Source organism: Gorilla gorilla, chromosome 1, assembly GCF_029281585.2.
Source record: "Gorilla gorilla gorilla isolate KB3781 chromosome 1, NHGRI_mGorGor1-v2.1_pri, whole genome shotgun sequence".
In the NCBI taxonomy this organism is placed as follows: domain Eukaryota; kingdom Metazoa; phylum Chordata; class Mammalia; order Primates; family Hominidae; genus Gorilla; species Gorilla gorilla.
Window position 1 is genome coordinate 127,270,981 of NC_073224.2, and position 14,490 is coordinate 127,285,470.

Here is a 14,490-nt window from a genome sequence, read left to right on the forward strand (position 1 = left end):
TCCATCCCACTTTTCTAGCCTTACCTTTCACTATACCCTTACACGTATATCAAACTACTTGCTGTAACTCCTACTAACTTTTTACAAAGGAGTCAACTTATTGAGTTACCTCTCTGCCTGCGACAAATGCCTTCCATTCCCTCTATCAAACCTAAAATCTGTTGAAATCCTTGAAGGCCTGTCTCATATTGCAGCTCCTAAGTGGAGCCCTCCTCTGAAGTCCCATAGTTCCTATTCATTCCTCACCTATGGCACTTATATGCTGCTTTATAGTGCATTTTGTGTATTCATTTTATTCTCATTACTAAATATTATTCCTTGCAAGTCACTGTGTTTTAATTATGCTAATGTCCCTTGCAGTATAAGGGGCACCTTATAAAATAAGGTACTCTTCAAATAGCCACTGAATGTAGTTATGCACTTTCATGAAATCTGTAGAGCATCCATACCCCTGTCTAACTCTAACAGTAACATCACTAGCCCTCAAAAAGAAAGTCTTTATACCCTGGAAGCAACTTTTCTAACATGAAGTTCAGACGTTTGAAGAGAAACAGACTAGGTACATTTCTTTTCATGTTATTATTGGCTGAGAATTTCTTCCTCCCCAAACTTAGGGCACTTTTACAATTCAGTTGTAGGTTGTAATGCTAAAGAACACCGTTATTCTTAGAACTGACAGGAAAAGCATAGACATTTCTAGGACCAATTGAAGCCTTTAAGAAGATTGTGATACATATCAATAAAAAGAAGCTTCCATCTAATAAATGTTTAGAAAATATATTTTTAAGCTTGCTACTTAGCAAGCCCTCATGCTTCCTGCTAAGGATACAAAGGCAGGAAAAATACCGTCCCTTCACTCAAGAAGGGCACATGATAAAAATGTGACCTGGCATTGGTATGTGATTTTACAGTTTTCACAATATCTAATGCTACCAATGATGACATTAAAGTACGTATTATTGGTCTCATTTTGTAAAGAGAAAGACTTGCTTAGAAGGATTAAATGAATTTACACAAAAGCGGAGAGCTATTAATTAGCAAGGCCTCAAACTGGTACCCAGATGTTTGGGTATTAAGACATTGGTTGAATTAGAATTTTAAGTTCCCTGAAAGCAGGTACTTGATTTGGTTTATTCATTACTATATTCTCAGAGCCTAGAAAAGTAACAAGAATATAGTAGGTTCTTAGTAAATGTTTCAGGAATAAGTATTCAGGAGCATGTGTCTGTGTGTTTCGTAGAGAGAGAGAATATAAGCGAGCTATATACTTCACTGGTTATTTGTATACTTGAATTAACTAAACCGATGTTATCTATATTAGTGCCACTCAAAATGTGGTCCATAGATTGTTGATGCTGGCCCACAAAATGACCAGTTTACCTTGAGATAAGTAAAGAAAGTGAGAGTAAGCATTTAGAATCCTTTCTGGCAACTTGACATTGCTGTGATATCCAAGCAAGTGATTAGTGGCCTTGTCTAGGTGAATCACGGCATGGACCAGTCCAGGTGTTGTCCAAGTCTTATGGTTGGTTACATGAGGTATAAGCTATGTACTAGTCACATAGCGTTTCATTTAATCCTATCATGTTGGCCACTTACTGCCCAACTTCTCCTCTTCCTAGATGTTCTTTACTATTTAACAAAGAGAACACTTCATGCCTTTGAAATGAAAGAGCTGGCCGGGCGCGGTGGCTAACGCCTGTAATCCCAGCGCTTTGGGAGGCCGAGGCGGGAGGATCATGAGGTCAGGAGATCGAGACCATCCTAGCTAACACGGTGAAACCCCGTCTCTACTAAAAATACAAAACATTAGCCGGGCATGGTGGCGGGCGCCTGTAGTCCCAGCTACTCGGGAGGCTGAGGCAGGAGAATGGCGTGAACCTGGGAGGTGGAGCTTGCAGTGAGCCGAGATAGTGCCACTGCACTCCAGCCTGGGTGACAGAGTGAGACTCTGTCTCAAAAAAAAAAAAAGAAAAAGAGCTTGCAACAGATTTAAAACTTAAAAAAAACCAAAACCCTACGTTTTCACCAAAAAGGCGCTATCTACCACTGATCTTATGATGTAGAGGTATTGTTATGCAGTAATTAAGTATATGATCCCTGGAATGAGGCTACATAGCTTTAAATGCAGCTTTGGCCACTAGCTGTCCAGCCTTGGACAAATTACTTAACCTCTTGTAGCCTCAGTGTTCTTGTCTGTCATCTGATACTAAAAAGAGTATAAAATTTTGTAGTACTTTGGTAAAAACTAAGAGAGAGAATGCATGGACAATACTCTTCATAGAGACTGGCACATACTGACAAAATGTTATTTTTATGTTATAATAAATATATCTATTGCTATTATTCTATTCTTGGGTTATAGAAATTCAGGTTGTTTGAAATATTTAAAAGATCTTGACTATAGAGGTAATTCTATAAACATCCAGGTTTGTAAATAGACAATTACTTTTCCGTTATTCACATTGTTAAAAGATGATAAAGATCAGCCAACTCCAAAGGCTTTTATATTTGTTTTTTAATGCATTGTGTGATTTGAGCGGCAATACAGTTGGTTTCTAGATGGCCATTGAAAACAGTTTCTATATTTTCAGCTTAGGTGATCCGAGTGGTGAAAGAAGGTATACAGGCAGGTGCATATTGTGCATTGTGAGAGAGCTAAATCAGAGTGGAAGATACCCATGGAGAAACAAGAGTTGTTCATTTGGTGGTGTATATATTGCCTATTTATATGTTTTATTCAACATACTTTATATATAAAGTTCTTCTAAGTTCTAGCCCACTGATTCTTTTCTCTTTCCTTCTGTGAACACTGTTGTCTGGAAGGAAGCTGCTACTCAGCCATGCACCTCTGCAAATGTTGGAAAGAGTCAAGGATTCCTGAGGCAAGGAAGTTGGATAATGATGAGCACCAGGCAAGACACAGCTGGCCACTGGAGAGAGAGCCCAGTGTAGGCAGAAGGCCAGAATGTGCCAACAGTAAGTGAAGTCTTTTCTTATCAGAAGAGAAAAGCTTGCACTTAGCTGCACTATCAGGGAGAAGACTGGCATCAGACCAACCCGCCCTTCAATAAATGGAGGGAAAGAGAAATCCAGAAGCCTAGCTTTGTAGATGTGAATTAACATCATTTATTCTGTAAAAAAAAACACTCAAGCACGTGTAAACTGCAAATTAACCAACCCAAATATATGGATATCTGAATTTACAGAAGGCAGAATAATGTGGTTAGGGTTGCTAGATTTAGCAAATAAAAATAGAGGATCTCCAGTTGAATTTGAATTTAGATAAACAAAAAATGTGCTTTTAGTAAAAATATGTTCCATGAAATATTTAGGATTTGTTTATCCAAAAATCAAGTGTAACTATATTTTATCTGGCAACCCTAAGTGTGGTTAAACATGTAGCCTCTGGAGTCACACAGCATGAGTTCAAATTCTGATCCTGCTTCTTACCAGGTGTGTGACCTTGGGCAAATTATTTAACCGTTCTGAGCTTCAGTTCCCTTGTGCGTAAAATTAGGATAACACTTACTTCACAGGGTTGTTGTGAAGATTAAATAATACATTTAAAAATTTACAATGTTAACTGATACAGCATAAGCGCTCAAAAACTATTAGCTATTTTTATAGGAAAGATAAACCGTTATTCATTAAGCAAATTACTTTTTTTAAATTGACATTATGATTCAAGTAACTTTAAAAAAATCTAAAGTGGAGCTTTTTATTCCCTTCTATTTCCATGGTACCGTCACTTTACAACAAACTGAGCTAACACAACTTTTAGACTCACTATTTATGGTATAAAGGAATACACACCAAACATTGTACAATATCATCAGGTTTCCTGTTCCTTCCCTTAGTGCCTGATACTTGAACCCAATTTTGAAGCCATCCTAAGCCCAAAATTTCCAGTGAGAAATTTGGGTAAACTTTTACAAAATATTCCTTGAATGTTTACTAGATAAAAGTTAGGAGCCAATGACAGCTCTAGAATGGGATTTTCTTAGAAAGAGGTTTTGTTACAGTGGATTTGTTGTAATAGGATTTGTTGTAATAGGACTTCTGCACTCTGTGTAGATCATTTAAGAATAACCGACTGTACAGACAGTTCCAGTTCTTGTAATAGAGCTCTATTACCACAAAGTTAAAAATCAAACAAGAAGAAAGGGCAATGGGATTGGAATAAAAAAAAAATATGTTTCTTCCATTCAGTACAAGTCACTTTCTGAATATTTGCTTTCGCATTTATAAAATGGGAATACTACCTTAAAGAGCAATAATTAAGTTAAATGAGATAATATAAGGGACAATACAGTACTGGTTTTCAAAGTAAGCACTCAATAAATGCTTGTTAATATGGATCTATTACATTCAATAGAAGAACGACTATATACCAGTGCAGCCTTACAGAAAGATTAAAGCCTGGGGCTTATGCTACTTTATATGGCTGAGCTAAAACTCCTTACTCTGTCCACGTCTGCTTTTGGATAAGAACCAATAACTTCCAAACAATGATACAACCTAAGGGGAATTCAAGGAAGAACTCCATCTTCCCCATCTTCAGTGACTGGTGTTGGGTGTGTGTGTGTGTGTGTGTGTGTGTGTGTGTGTGTGTGTGTGTGTGTGTGTGTATTGGGTGGAGGGAAGTAGTGGGATAGGAGAAAGGCCAGAAAAGGAGCTGGAGATGTCCTTTTTCTTTCAGTAACTAGTTAAGCCAGATAGCAAACTTTGTGTATAAAACTACTAGCTGAGTCCGAAAAGTAGAAAACACATTTCCAGTAAATTTACAATATTAATTTTGAGCTGAGGGAGCAAATTCCAAATTCAAACCAGATTCAGAAATTATGACCTCAGTTTTTCCAGAGTTTCTACTGATTAGGATTGTTATAGATTGGCCAGGGGTAGACTGTATTAGGGGAAAAATAAGAGAGAAAAATAGAATTCACAAGAATATGTAAACTCAGAGAATGAAGTTTCCTGTGTTAGCATTTGCTGCTAATAAATGAGACTCAAGCAAAGGAATATAGTATTTTTCTAAGGAAGAGTGAGGGGGTGAGTCTTAGGGTTTTGCAAGGAGGATTACCAAGGGAGTCAATCAGTTTTGGCTGTAAGGTCATAAGGGGCATATAGTTTTTCAGGGCAGTACGTGAATGATGTTAAACTAAATTAGTAGAGCTGGTGGTTACAGAATAAACTAGAAGGCAATTTTGAAAGTCAATCAGGCCAGATGTGGTGGCTCATGCCTGTGATCCCAGCACTTTGGGAGGATCACATGAGGTCAGGATTTTGAGACCAGCCTGGCCAACATGGTGAAACCCGTCTCTACTGAAAATACAAAAATTAGCCGGGTATGGTGGTGCGTGCCTGTAATCCCAGCTACTCAGGAGGCTGAGGCAGGAGAATCATTTGAACTCAGGAGGCGGAGGTTGCAGTGAGCCGAGAGCATACCACTGCACTCCAGCCTTGGCGACAGAGCAAGACTCCATCTCAAAAAACAAAAAAAAGTCAATCAATATTTACATATTGAATATCAACTCTGTGCTCAATAGCCTCCCATTGTTCAGGGGCTACAATGACACAGAGCGGAGCACCAGCACCCAGTGTGTCTAGTTTAGGGAGAAATAACCTATGAGCCTAGATGAAGACAGAAGAAAAAGATGGAAGACTCTGTAACCAAAGGGTTAAGAAATCTTGAATGACTAACATTTGAGTAAAAAAAAAGTAAGGGTCAAGTTCTAAAACAGAGAATAGAAATAGCATTTGCTACCAAAGAAGTGGGCTTTTGATAAAAAAAAATAATAATAACGAAGTGTCAGGTGTGCCAGGGACCTGATTGAAGGTCTCACTTGGGCTTTGAACCTGGCAAAGGGTAGAGGTGAAGCATTCTCAAATCCTTCCCTTGCCTCCTGCACCCAGGGTTCAAGGTGTAAAGGAAGAAAAGCCAGGGCATGTGCATCCTTGACAGACATCTGAAATGGATCATCTTGCTGGGAGTTGGAGGGTTCTTTCTCACTGCCCCTCTGTTCATCCTCTGAGCTGTAATTGCCTAAATAGACAGATTAGCACAAACTCAGCCTGTGCAAGTATCTTTTAATGCTCATTTGCTGACTTTAATGAGTTCCAGAACCAATTTGTGATCTTAAAATCGCTCAGGTTTATCACCAAAAGAAAGCACTGTAAGTCTAGTGCAAGAGGTCAGCTCAGCAGAACTCAGCAGTGAGACATTGATATGAAAATGAATTCAAATGAACTCTTGTGGCCATTGTAAGGCCTCACTGTTCTCTAATATCATTAAATAGAAAAACATTAGGTGCTGGATGTCCTGATGAGCCAGTTCTTGTACAATACCTGTTTTACAAACTACATTCGAGTATGCTTTTGTTCTCTCTTCAAATTTCACAGCTTCCTCTACTCTGCCTAAAAAGGAAAACTCACATCTTTGAGCTGTTACAATAAAACTATCGGCAGCCTGTAAAGTGAGAACAGAGCCTTGTCTTAATTTATTGCACCACACAGATTTATTACACATCAGGGTAATAATAACAACACCGTGACTTGCTGCCTGATAATCTCCCCTTCTGCTCCAGTAAGAGTGTGGTGGCGGGAGCTTGGAGGGCCCTGGAGACTCCCTGTATGGTGCTAAGCACGGCTGGGCACACTCTTGGCTCAGTGCCATGAAATGATGTGGTACTACTGGGCCGTGCAGTGCCAAGATATATGCAAAGCTGGTGAGGAGATGTAGTATTTGGACAGAAAATACTGGAAGCTGTTTGCCAGGTCTATATGAAAATAGTGTTTCCACAGTTGCTATTTGCCAGGAGAATAAGCATTCTCCAGCTACCTTCTTCTTATAAAAGGTTCTTCGTGCTCTGAGAATGAAGGCATTTTTTTTTTAAAGGTTCCTCATCCTGAAATATGACGAGAACCCAGTTTTAGAACCATAGAGGTAAGGAATTCCCTTTGGGGGCATTTTACCTGTCTTTAGGCAACACCACACCTAAAAGAATCCAGGACTATAAAAGTTAAATCGATTCAGAGAGAGTTTCTGAGAAACAGTCAACAGAATTCAGGGTTAAAGATGATCACCCTTCAGGTCAAGGGTCTCCTTCCATGCCAGCCTTGCTTCTGGCCTGCTTCTCTGTCTTTTCTTATGGCTCCTGAGTCCTGGGGTGCCTGATCAATCTTGGCTGCTTTCAGGGAAACTGCGCAGAGGCATTTGGGCCCTCAGCTTGCCCCTGGTGACGACAGTGACATCCTTACAGAGGACAGCATCCATCAGAGGTGCCCTCCTGCTGCTCAGCTTGCTCTGGAAGCCTCTCATTAGAGTTTCTCATTTTTAAGATAATGGGAACTTAATGGGGATTATTTTGATTTTCTCTTACCAGCTAACACTTTTGTAGCTGAAGCCCTGCTGCCCCCAGCTGCACTGCCTGAACAAATTGCATCTGAGCAAGCCAAAGCTGTGGCCCAGGAGACTGCTGACATGACTTCAGAAAGGCACAGCCCAATCCTATTGCCTAATTTTCTTTGTTCTTAGGCCAAGACTTTGGCCTGTAATAGTGTTTGGATTTCTGGCTTTTTGGGTGACCACTTTAGTTCCTCCTTTCTTCACCTACCAAGACAGAAACATCTTTAACAAATCATCAGTAAATTAATCCATGAATTCCAAGCAGTTGAGAAGGTCAGGCTACTGCTGCTTCTTCCATACCATGCTTGATAAAAATGAAAAATTCAGTCCACCCATTGTCCATCACCTGGTTGTACTTAACACAGAGATTCACTCTCTGAATATAGTACCAAGACCAAAATGATTGGAAAATTATGTATGCTTAGCCTCTCAGAGGAATCAGATGACCTCAGTGAATATTTTTTGAGACCATTAGGCCCTGGGGATCCAAAGACATTGTCCCTGTCCTCTCCAAAGCTTTGGTTTTCTTCCCAATAAACATATGTATGTTTATTTGGTTTTGCATTGGCAAGTGGCAATCGGTCGGGTAAATTGGCCCTTGGGAAATTTTATCCTGCCAAAGTGATTCACAAGCCACAAAAATGTGGAAACTACCATCCTTAGAATACCAGTCATGCCCTACACTTCACAGCATAGTCTGGGTTTGGGTCTCCTCTTCTCCTGTTGGCTGTTACCTCTTACAACTACTAGGCAAATCCTGAATCTTGGAAACCACTTCAGTCCTGTAGTCACTAATTGCTGCCTGGCAAGTCAGCATGTCAGTCTCTTGTCTGAGTTCAATGGAGAATTGTCACACTAACTTGAAGCTCTGGTGGTAGATCTTCCTCTCCCAAATGACCCCAAAGCAATCTAACATCAGGGAACCCAGTGAGGCAGAGTGGTGGCTGAATCATATAAATGGAGATAAACATGGTCCCGGGTGCCATCAGAGAGTCAGCAGACCCCAGGCTTCAAAGCACATTGCTGATTACTCTTGATAGAGGGCCCACAACTGTTTCAATCATGCAATTATTTTGAGGATGAATTTATAAGAAAGGAAATTCACCTCCTTGCCATTTTGCAGGGTGGCTGTCAATAGATTGGCCCAAAAGGAAGAACAAAGAAAAGGGCACCAAAGAAGATAAATGAAAACACTAGGTAAGAAGTGGGTAGAAGCTGCAGCATTGTAAAGAAATCCAAGCCAAAGTTGTCAGAGGTGGGGAACTGTTTTTAAAAATTATTTTGATGATAATGATGACTTTTTTGTTTTGTTTTTATATTTTAAGGGTATAAGCTGAACTGTGGACATCCTGCCACTGGGAATTAAGTTAAAGTAGAAAAAAGAATGTAATGGGGAGTCCCCTCACAAGAAGAATTTGGATCAAAGCATGGCAGTGAGGGGAAGCATTGAGCAGGTGAGAGTGAGGCAGAGGCTTTAGTCCTGCAAGAAACAGTCGCCTGACTTTAAAGCATGCCTGTGTCACTGACAGCATTTAGCAGTGCACAGTGTGCAGAAACTTGGCTCGTCAGCCCTCCTGATGCTCACAGGTAGGGCAGCTTCACTGTGGAGCACTACACAAGCTCATTTGCTGCCTTCATCAGTCTGTAGGTGCTGACTTTGCTGGTAGAGTCACCACCGCAGCCGCAGGGCCTCTTCTCACTTACCCACTTCCTCCCCATTCACGTTGCTCCTCTCATCAGAGACACCAAGGCCCACTGGAGCCTGCTTTGCATCACTTACATCAGAGGTTTGGGGTGGCACATTGTAAATGATCTTTGCAAACTTTTCCTTTTATACTCTTGAAGTTTAAGCAGAGAGGCAAAGAGTAAGTGGCCCAGGAGCAAAATGTCTACATTTCTAAAATGAGTCTGAAATGAAGGTCATCTGGAAATGTAGCTGGAGGCAAAGACAGCTTTCAGGGTCAAAGTTGGGCAGGATCTCACAGAGTTGCAATCCTGCAAAATTTTTTTGTTTTGTTAAAAAGAGAAGGAAGTTTTTTTAAAAGCTAGATAGTACCCCCTTAGTAGGCATGGTATGAAAAATAATCTAAAATATGTTCATCATTTTTTAAACTGCAATTGTGAACATTTTAACTGGGAGGAGTGGGTTTCGTATTCCAACACAACTGGTCATGCCCTGAACTTGGGAAGGGAGAGAAGAAAACATTTTACAAAGGAAAAAATGAAATATTTGTTACCTAAAATTTTCTACTTTGACAAAAATGAAAGTTCAATTTACAAGCTAAAGGAACATTCTGTTGAATCTTCAGTGCACCCCAGAACATCCTACCAGTGGCCTCAGCTCTGCCAAACTTGGCACCTTTCATCTCAGAGTCCCCAGTAAACACTAATTTCCACAGCATTCTAAAGTTGGCCAAGTCATTCAAATTATAGTGATGACAGGTTGGGCGATAGGTGGCAATTTTCCTTTGTTGTCATTACCCTTCCCACATACTGGGCAACTGAGGCATGGAAGAACAGAGGTAAGATGTTGGCTTCAAGGTTCAGGACCAAATCAGTGGCGTTCCAGGAACCAAACCTTGAACGTTCATGTCGTCTCTGGGAAGTGGCTTTTTGATTCAGCACTGGTACTTTCCAGTGTCAGCACTTGTATGTGTCAGTAGCTAAGTCTCTCGTCCAAGGGCCCCAGGTCCTCAGCCTCTGCTTCATCTCAGGAAAGCCCTCTGGCAGTTGAAGAGAATGGGGTAGGTGGGGAAGTAGGGTGAGGCCTCAGTGAGTTTGATGGTTGGGTGCTTGAATGGAAATCTAAGAGGGGAAGAAGGGCTCTGTGATTGTGAATTACTATAAGGAGAGGTGATTGGATTGGAAAGAGCTGGCAGGACTTACACTATGTCCTCCCTTGATAATGATGCATCACAGTGCCATGGCCACGCCTGACCACACACTTCACTTGTCCTGCCCCCTTGGGTGTTAGGTATATCCCTTCAACTTTGGAAAGGGGCATAACATGTAGATACTGGGGTAGATTTTCCTGAGGTCTTATTTGTATCCACCTTTAATAGAAATAAACAGGACACTTATTTCTAGGTTGATAAAAATGGCCAGAGTAGCTAAATAACTCTGTGTTGGCTGGACTTTGATTATTTTTTTAAGTGGCAGAAGAGAAGGATGAACAATGTTCACTAGGTAGAAAAGGTTAGAGCAGTAGATGTTTGTTTCCTCCCATCATCTTCATGATCTCTTGCTTCAGAAAAGTGGGAGAAAAATAAACCAACACACCACCTGATGAATGTCCCACCCCACAGAGTAGTCTAACTCTGTGTCTCAGCAGGAAAAGGGGAAAGAGGAAGAGAAACTGACATTTAATGAGTGCCAACTCTATATTGGTCACTATATATAAATAGTTTAATTTAATCCTCCGTTACAAGCCCCTACTATGTAGATATTATTATCCCCATTTTAAAAGATAACTATTTGGCTCTTGCAATTAGGAAACCATGAGACCAAAATTTAAAAGCCAGAGCTTCCTGACTCCAAAATCCTCTTTCTTTCCTGTTATCCTGCTGAAGTGCTGATTTCAAATGAAGACTGACTTGATCCTGAACATAACCTACAAGAAGAAAGGGACCACAGGTGGGTACTGTCTTCTTACCCAACATGGTTATTAGAACACCCTCAGTGACAGAAAGGGTCAGGATGCCAAGCAGTTGTTTGCAAACGCTGTTTGGCTAAAGGATCTAATTCACTGAATGAACACATTTCTTTCCAGGGTGTGGGATGCAGCTCCTGGTGAAGGGTCATAGACTGTGGAGGAAGAAACCCTATGGCTTGTTTATTGAAAATTCAATTAAAGTTTACCCTGAATCACTTGTCAGTAAATTTACACATGCCTTAAACTAGATGGACCTTTGAAATCATATTCCTCTTACCCTTGTTATAAAAATAATAATAGCCATATTTATTGAGGGCTTATCACATGCCAGGAGCTGTTCTTTAGGCTTTATATGTGTCATTTAACCCTCCGGCGATCCTATGAGGAAGGTATTATTATTTTATCTTTTTTACAAATGAAAGGCACAAAAAGGCTAAGAAACTTGTCCAAGGTTACACAGGAGAGAAATGGCAGAACTGGGATTTGAACTTTCAAACCTGGGCACCTCTCAACTATACTTTCTGCTACCTGTCATCAGGGAAGATGGTACATAGACAGGAAGGGTGAGTTTTTTCCTGAGTGTTTGTTTCTCTACTTGGAGAAGGAGATATTTTTCTCATTTTCCATTTCTAGAGTAATAGCAACCTTCTGCCACAGAAAGCACCAAATCCCTTTACCCCCATTCACATTAACCTGCTAGATAAGTCTATTCAGTAAAATCTCTTAGTCCTCCTTAGTCATTACATAGCTTTATTCCTCCCTTTCCTTCTCCTCAGCTGGTCTTTGGCATCTTCCTCTTGTGTTAGGAGTGAGGGGTGATCATAGACAAGGATCTCCTTTCTCAGCAGTGGGTTACCACTCTCTGGTATGGTCATTGTCCTGGACACCCAGGACAATGGGTGTGGTTGAAATTAGAGAGTGGCTGAAATTCAACTTCTTGGATACAAAAGATCCCACGGTGATCACCGGCCTCACCAAAGAGAAGCAGGTGGTTTACCCACACTGAACATTGTCATCGAGGTTAATGAATGCATTCTTACATGGTCTAAATATAAGTATGTGGACCTCACGACCTCACTGAGGAGAGACCAGGCCCTCAAGAAAGGTCTTGGAAATCCCACATTCTGCTATTATGGAGAGGGGAGTAAGCCAGATGCAGCAACCTCAGCTTCTGATTTTGACTGCTGAAACTCACATCTGCCTACCCTTCATGTGTAAACAGGGTTGCAAAATTACTCACTCCACTCACATGCATAAAGAATGTATAGTTTCTTTTTTCTCTTAATCACCCTGATCTCCCTTATGAGCCCTCACCTGCTGGGTAGCAAGAGAGAAAAAAATAATTTTAGCTCAATAGATTTTAAAACTAGTCTGATACAATTATTTAAGCAGTTTCTTTAGGCTTAATTTTTGACTTTGGGATAAAGGAGTCTTTCAGATTCCTTGCTTCTTCTGGTTTCTTCTCTGTAAATGGCACCAGTGGTTCTCAGACCAGGTCCCCTGGTGCCCTCCCCACACTGCTCTGCCCTCTTAAACATGGTGGTGCAGGGCCATCTACAAAGCAGTGTCCTAACAAGGAATTTCAAAGGGAATGGAGAAAGAGCTCTCCTGCTCTTGATGTTCTCTAATTGATTTCATTCTTCAGGCAGAACGCTGGAGAGGGGAGGCTAGGAGAAGACAAACAGCCTTGCTGCCTGGCATGTGGCCACTCCCTACCTCTTGTAGCACTGGCTGGAAGAGGAGGCTTGCTAGCCTCTATCACAGGCAGAGGAATATCCATTTACACTTAAGGGAAACTCTCTAAGATCAGAGACTTGGTTCTTGAACTTCTAGAGACTGTAGAATATCTAGTTTGTTTTTCAAGCTGTGATTACCAGTCCTGACTTGCCAAGGCATTAGGCCAGGCGAGGCCTCTGCAATGTGAGCTGAAAGAAGAGGGGTTTAGAGAGGAATGGAAATACTGTGTGTGACATTGTGAAACACATATTTGGTCTTTGTGTTAGTCTGTTCTTGTGTTGCTATAAACACCTGAGGCTAAGTAACTTTTTTAAAAAGATGTTTTATTTTGGCTTGTGGTTCTACAGGCTATACACAAAGCATGGTGCCGGCATCTGCTTCTGGTGAGGGCCTCAGGAAGCTTACAATCGTGATGGAAGGTGAAGAGGAAGCCAGTGCATCACATGGCAAGAGAGGGAGCAAGAGAGAAGGGGACAGTGCCGTACACTTTAAAAAAAAAACCTTATCTCACGAGGCAGAACTAACTGAGTGAGAGTTCACTCATCACCAAGGGAATGGTGCTAAGTCATTCATGAGGGATCCCCCTGCCGCCCCCGTGATCCAATCACCTCCCACCAGACCCCACCTCCAACACTGGGGATTACATTTCAGCATGAGACTTGGAGGGGACAAACATCCAAACCATGTCAGTCTTCAACCCCTCTTCCTGACATACAACTCCTAAAACTCCTAGAATCTCCAAAGTGCTGTCTTTTTATGTGTTAGTAATTGGCTAGTGGCTCACAGCCCCTAGGTAGCTTCAGGATGGGGGCTGGTCACTGGAAAGACGAAGTCATAATTAGAGGGTTGAGACTTTCAGCCCACCCCCAACCTCTGGGGAGAAGAGAAGGGCCGAAGCTCAAGTTGATCACCAATGGCCAGTGTTTTAATTAATCATGTGGCCAGGCGCGGTGGCTCATGCCTGTAATCCTAGCACTTTGGGAGGCTGAGGCAGGTGGATCACGAGGTCAGGAGATGGAGACCATCCTGGCTAACACGGTGAAACCCCATCTCTACTAAAAATACAAAAAATTAGCCGGGTGTGGTGGCATGTGCCTGTAGTCCCAGCTACTCAGGAGGCTGAGGCAGGAGAATCACTTGAACCCGGGAGGCGGAGGTTACAGTGAGCCGAGATTACACCACTGCACTCCAGCCTGGGTGACAGAGCCAGACTCCATCTCAAAACAACAACAACAAAAAAAAACAAATAAAATAAATAAAAATAATGAATCATGCCTATGTAATGAAGCCTCCATAAAAACACAAAAGAATAGGGTTCAGGGAGCCTCTGGATAGCTGAATATCTGGAGGCTCCTAGAGAGTGGCATGTCCAGAGGGCATGGAAGCTCTGTGCCCCTTTTTCACGCTATACACCTCATCATCTGTATGCTTGGTAATATCCTTTATAATATACCAGTTAAACGTAAGTGTTTCTCTGAGTTCCTTGAGCCACTCTAGCAAATCAATGGACTTCAAAGAGAGGATCGTAGGAATCCCAACTTGAAGTCAGTTGGTCGGAAGTTCTGAGGCCCAGACTTGCGACTGGTAGGAAGTAGGGGCAGCTTTGTGAGACTGAGCCCTCAACTTGTGGTTTCTACTGCTATCGCCAGGTAGATAGTGTTGGAACAGAATTGGAGGGAGCCCAGCTGGTATC

The 14,490-nt window shown here is 41.5% G+C and overlaps 1 long non-coding RNA gene across 1 annotated transcript; it reads left to right on the forward strand.

The window, feature by feature from the left end:
• Positions 1-2,209: 2,209 nt before the first annotated feature.
• On the forward strand, positions 2,210-11,031 carry LOC134758447 (uncharacterized). The gene is made up of 4 exons (XR_010133645.1): positions 2,210-2,979; positions 8,532-8,605; positions 8,734-8,862; positions 10,900-11,031. It is a non-coding gene; the product is annotated as an uncharacterized lncRNA (long non-coding RNA).
• The last annotated feature ends 3,459 nt before the right edge of the window (positions 11,032-14,490 follow it).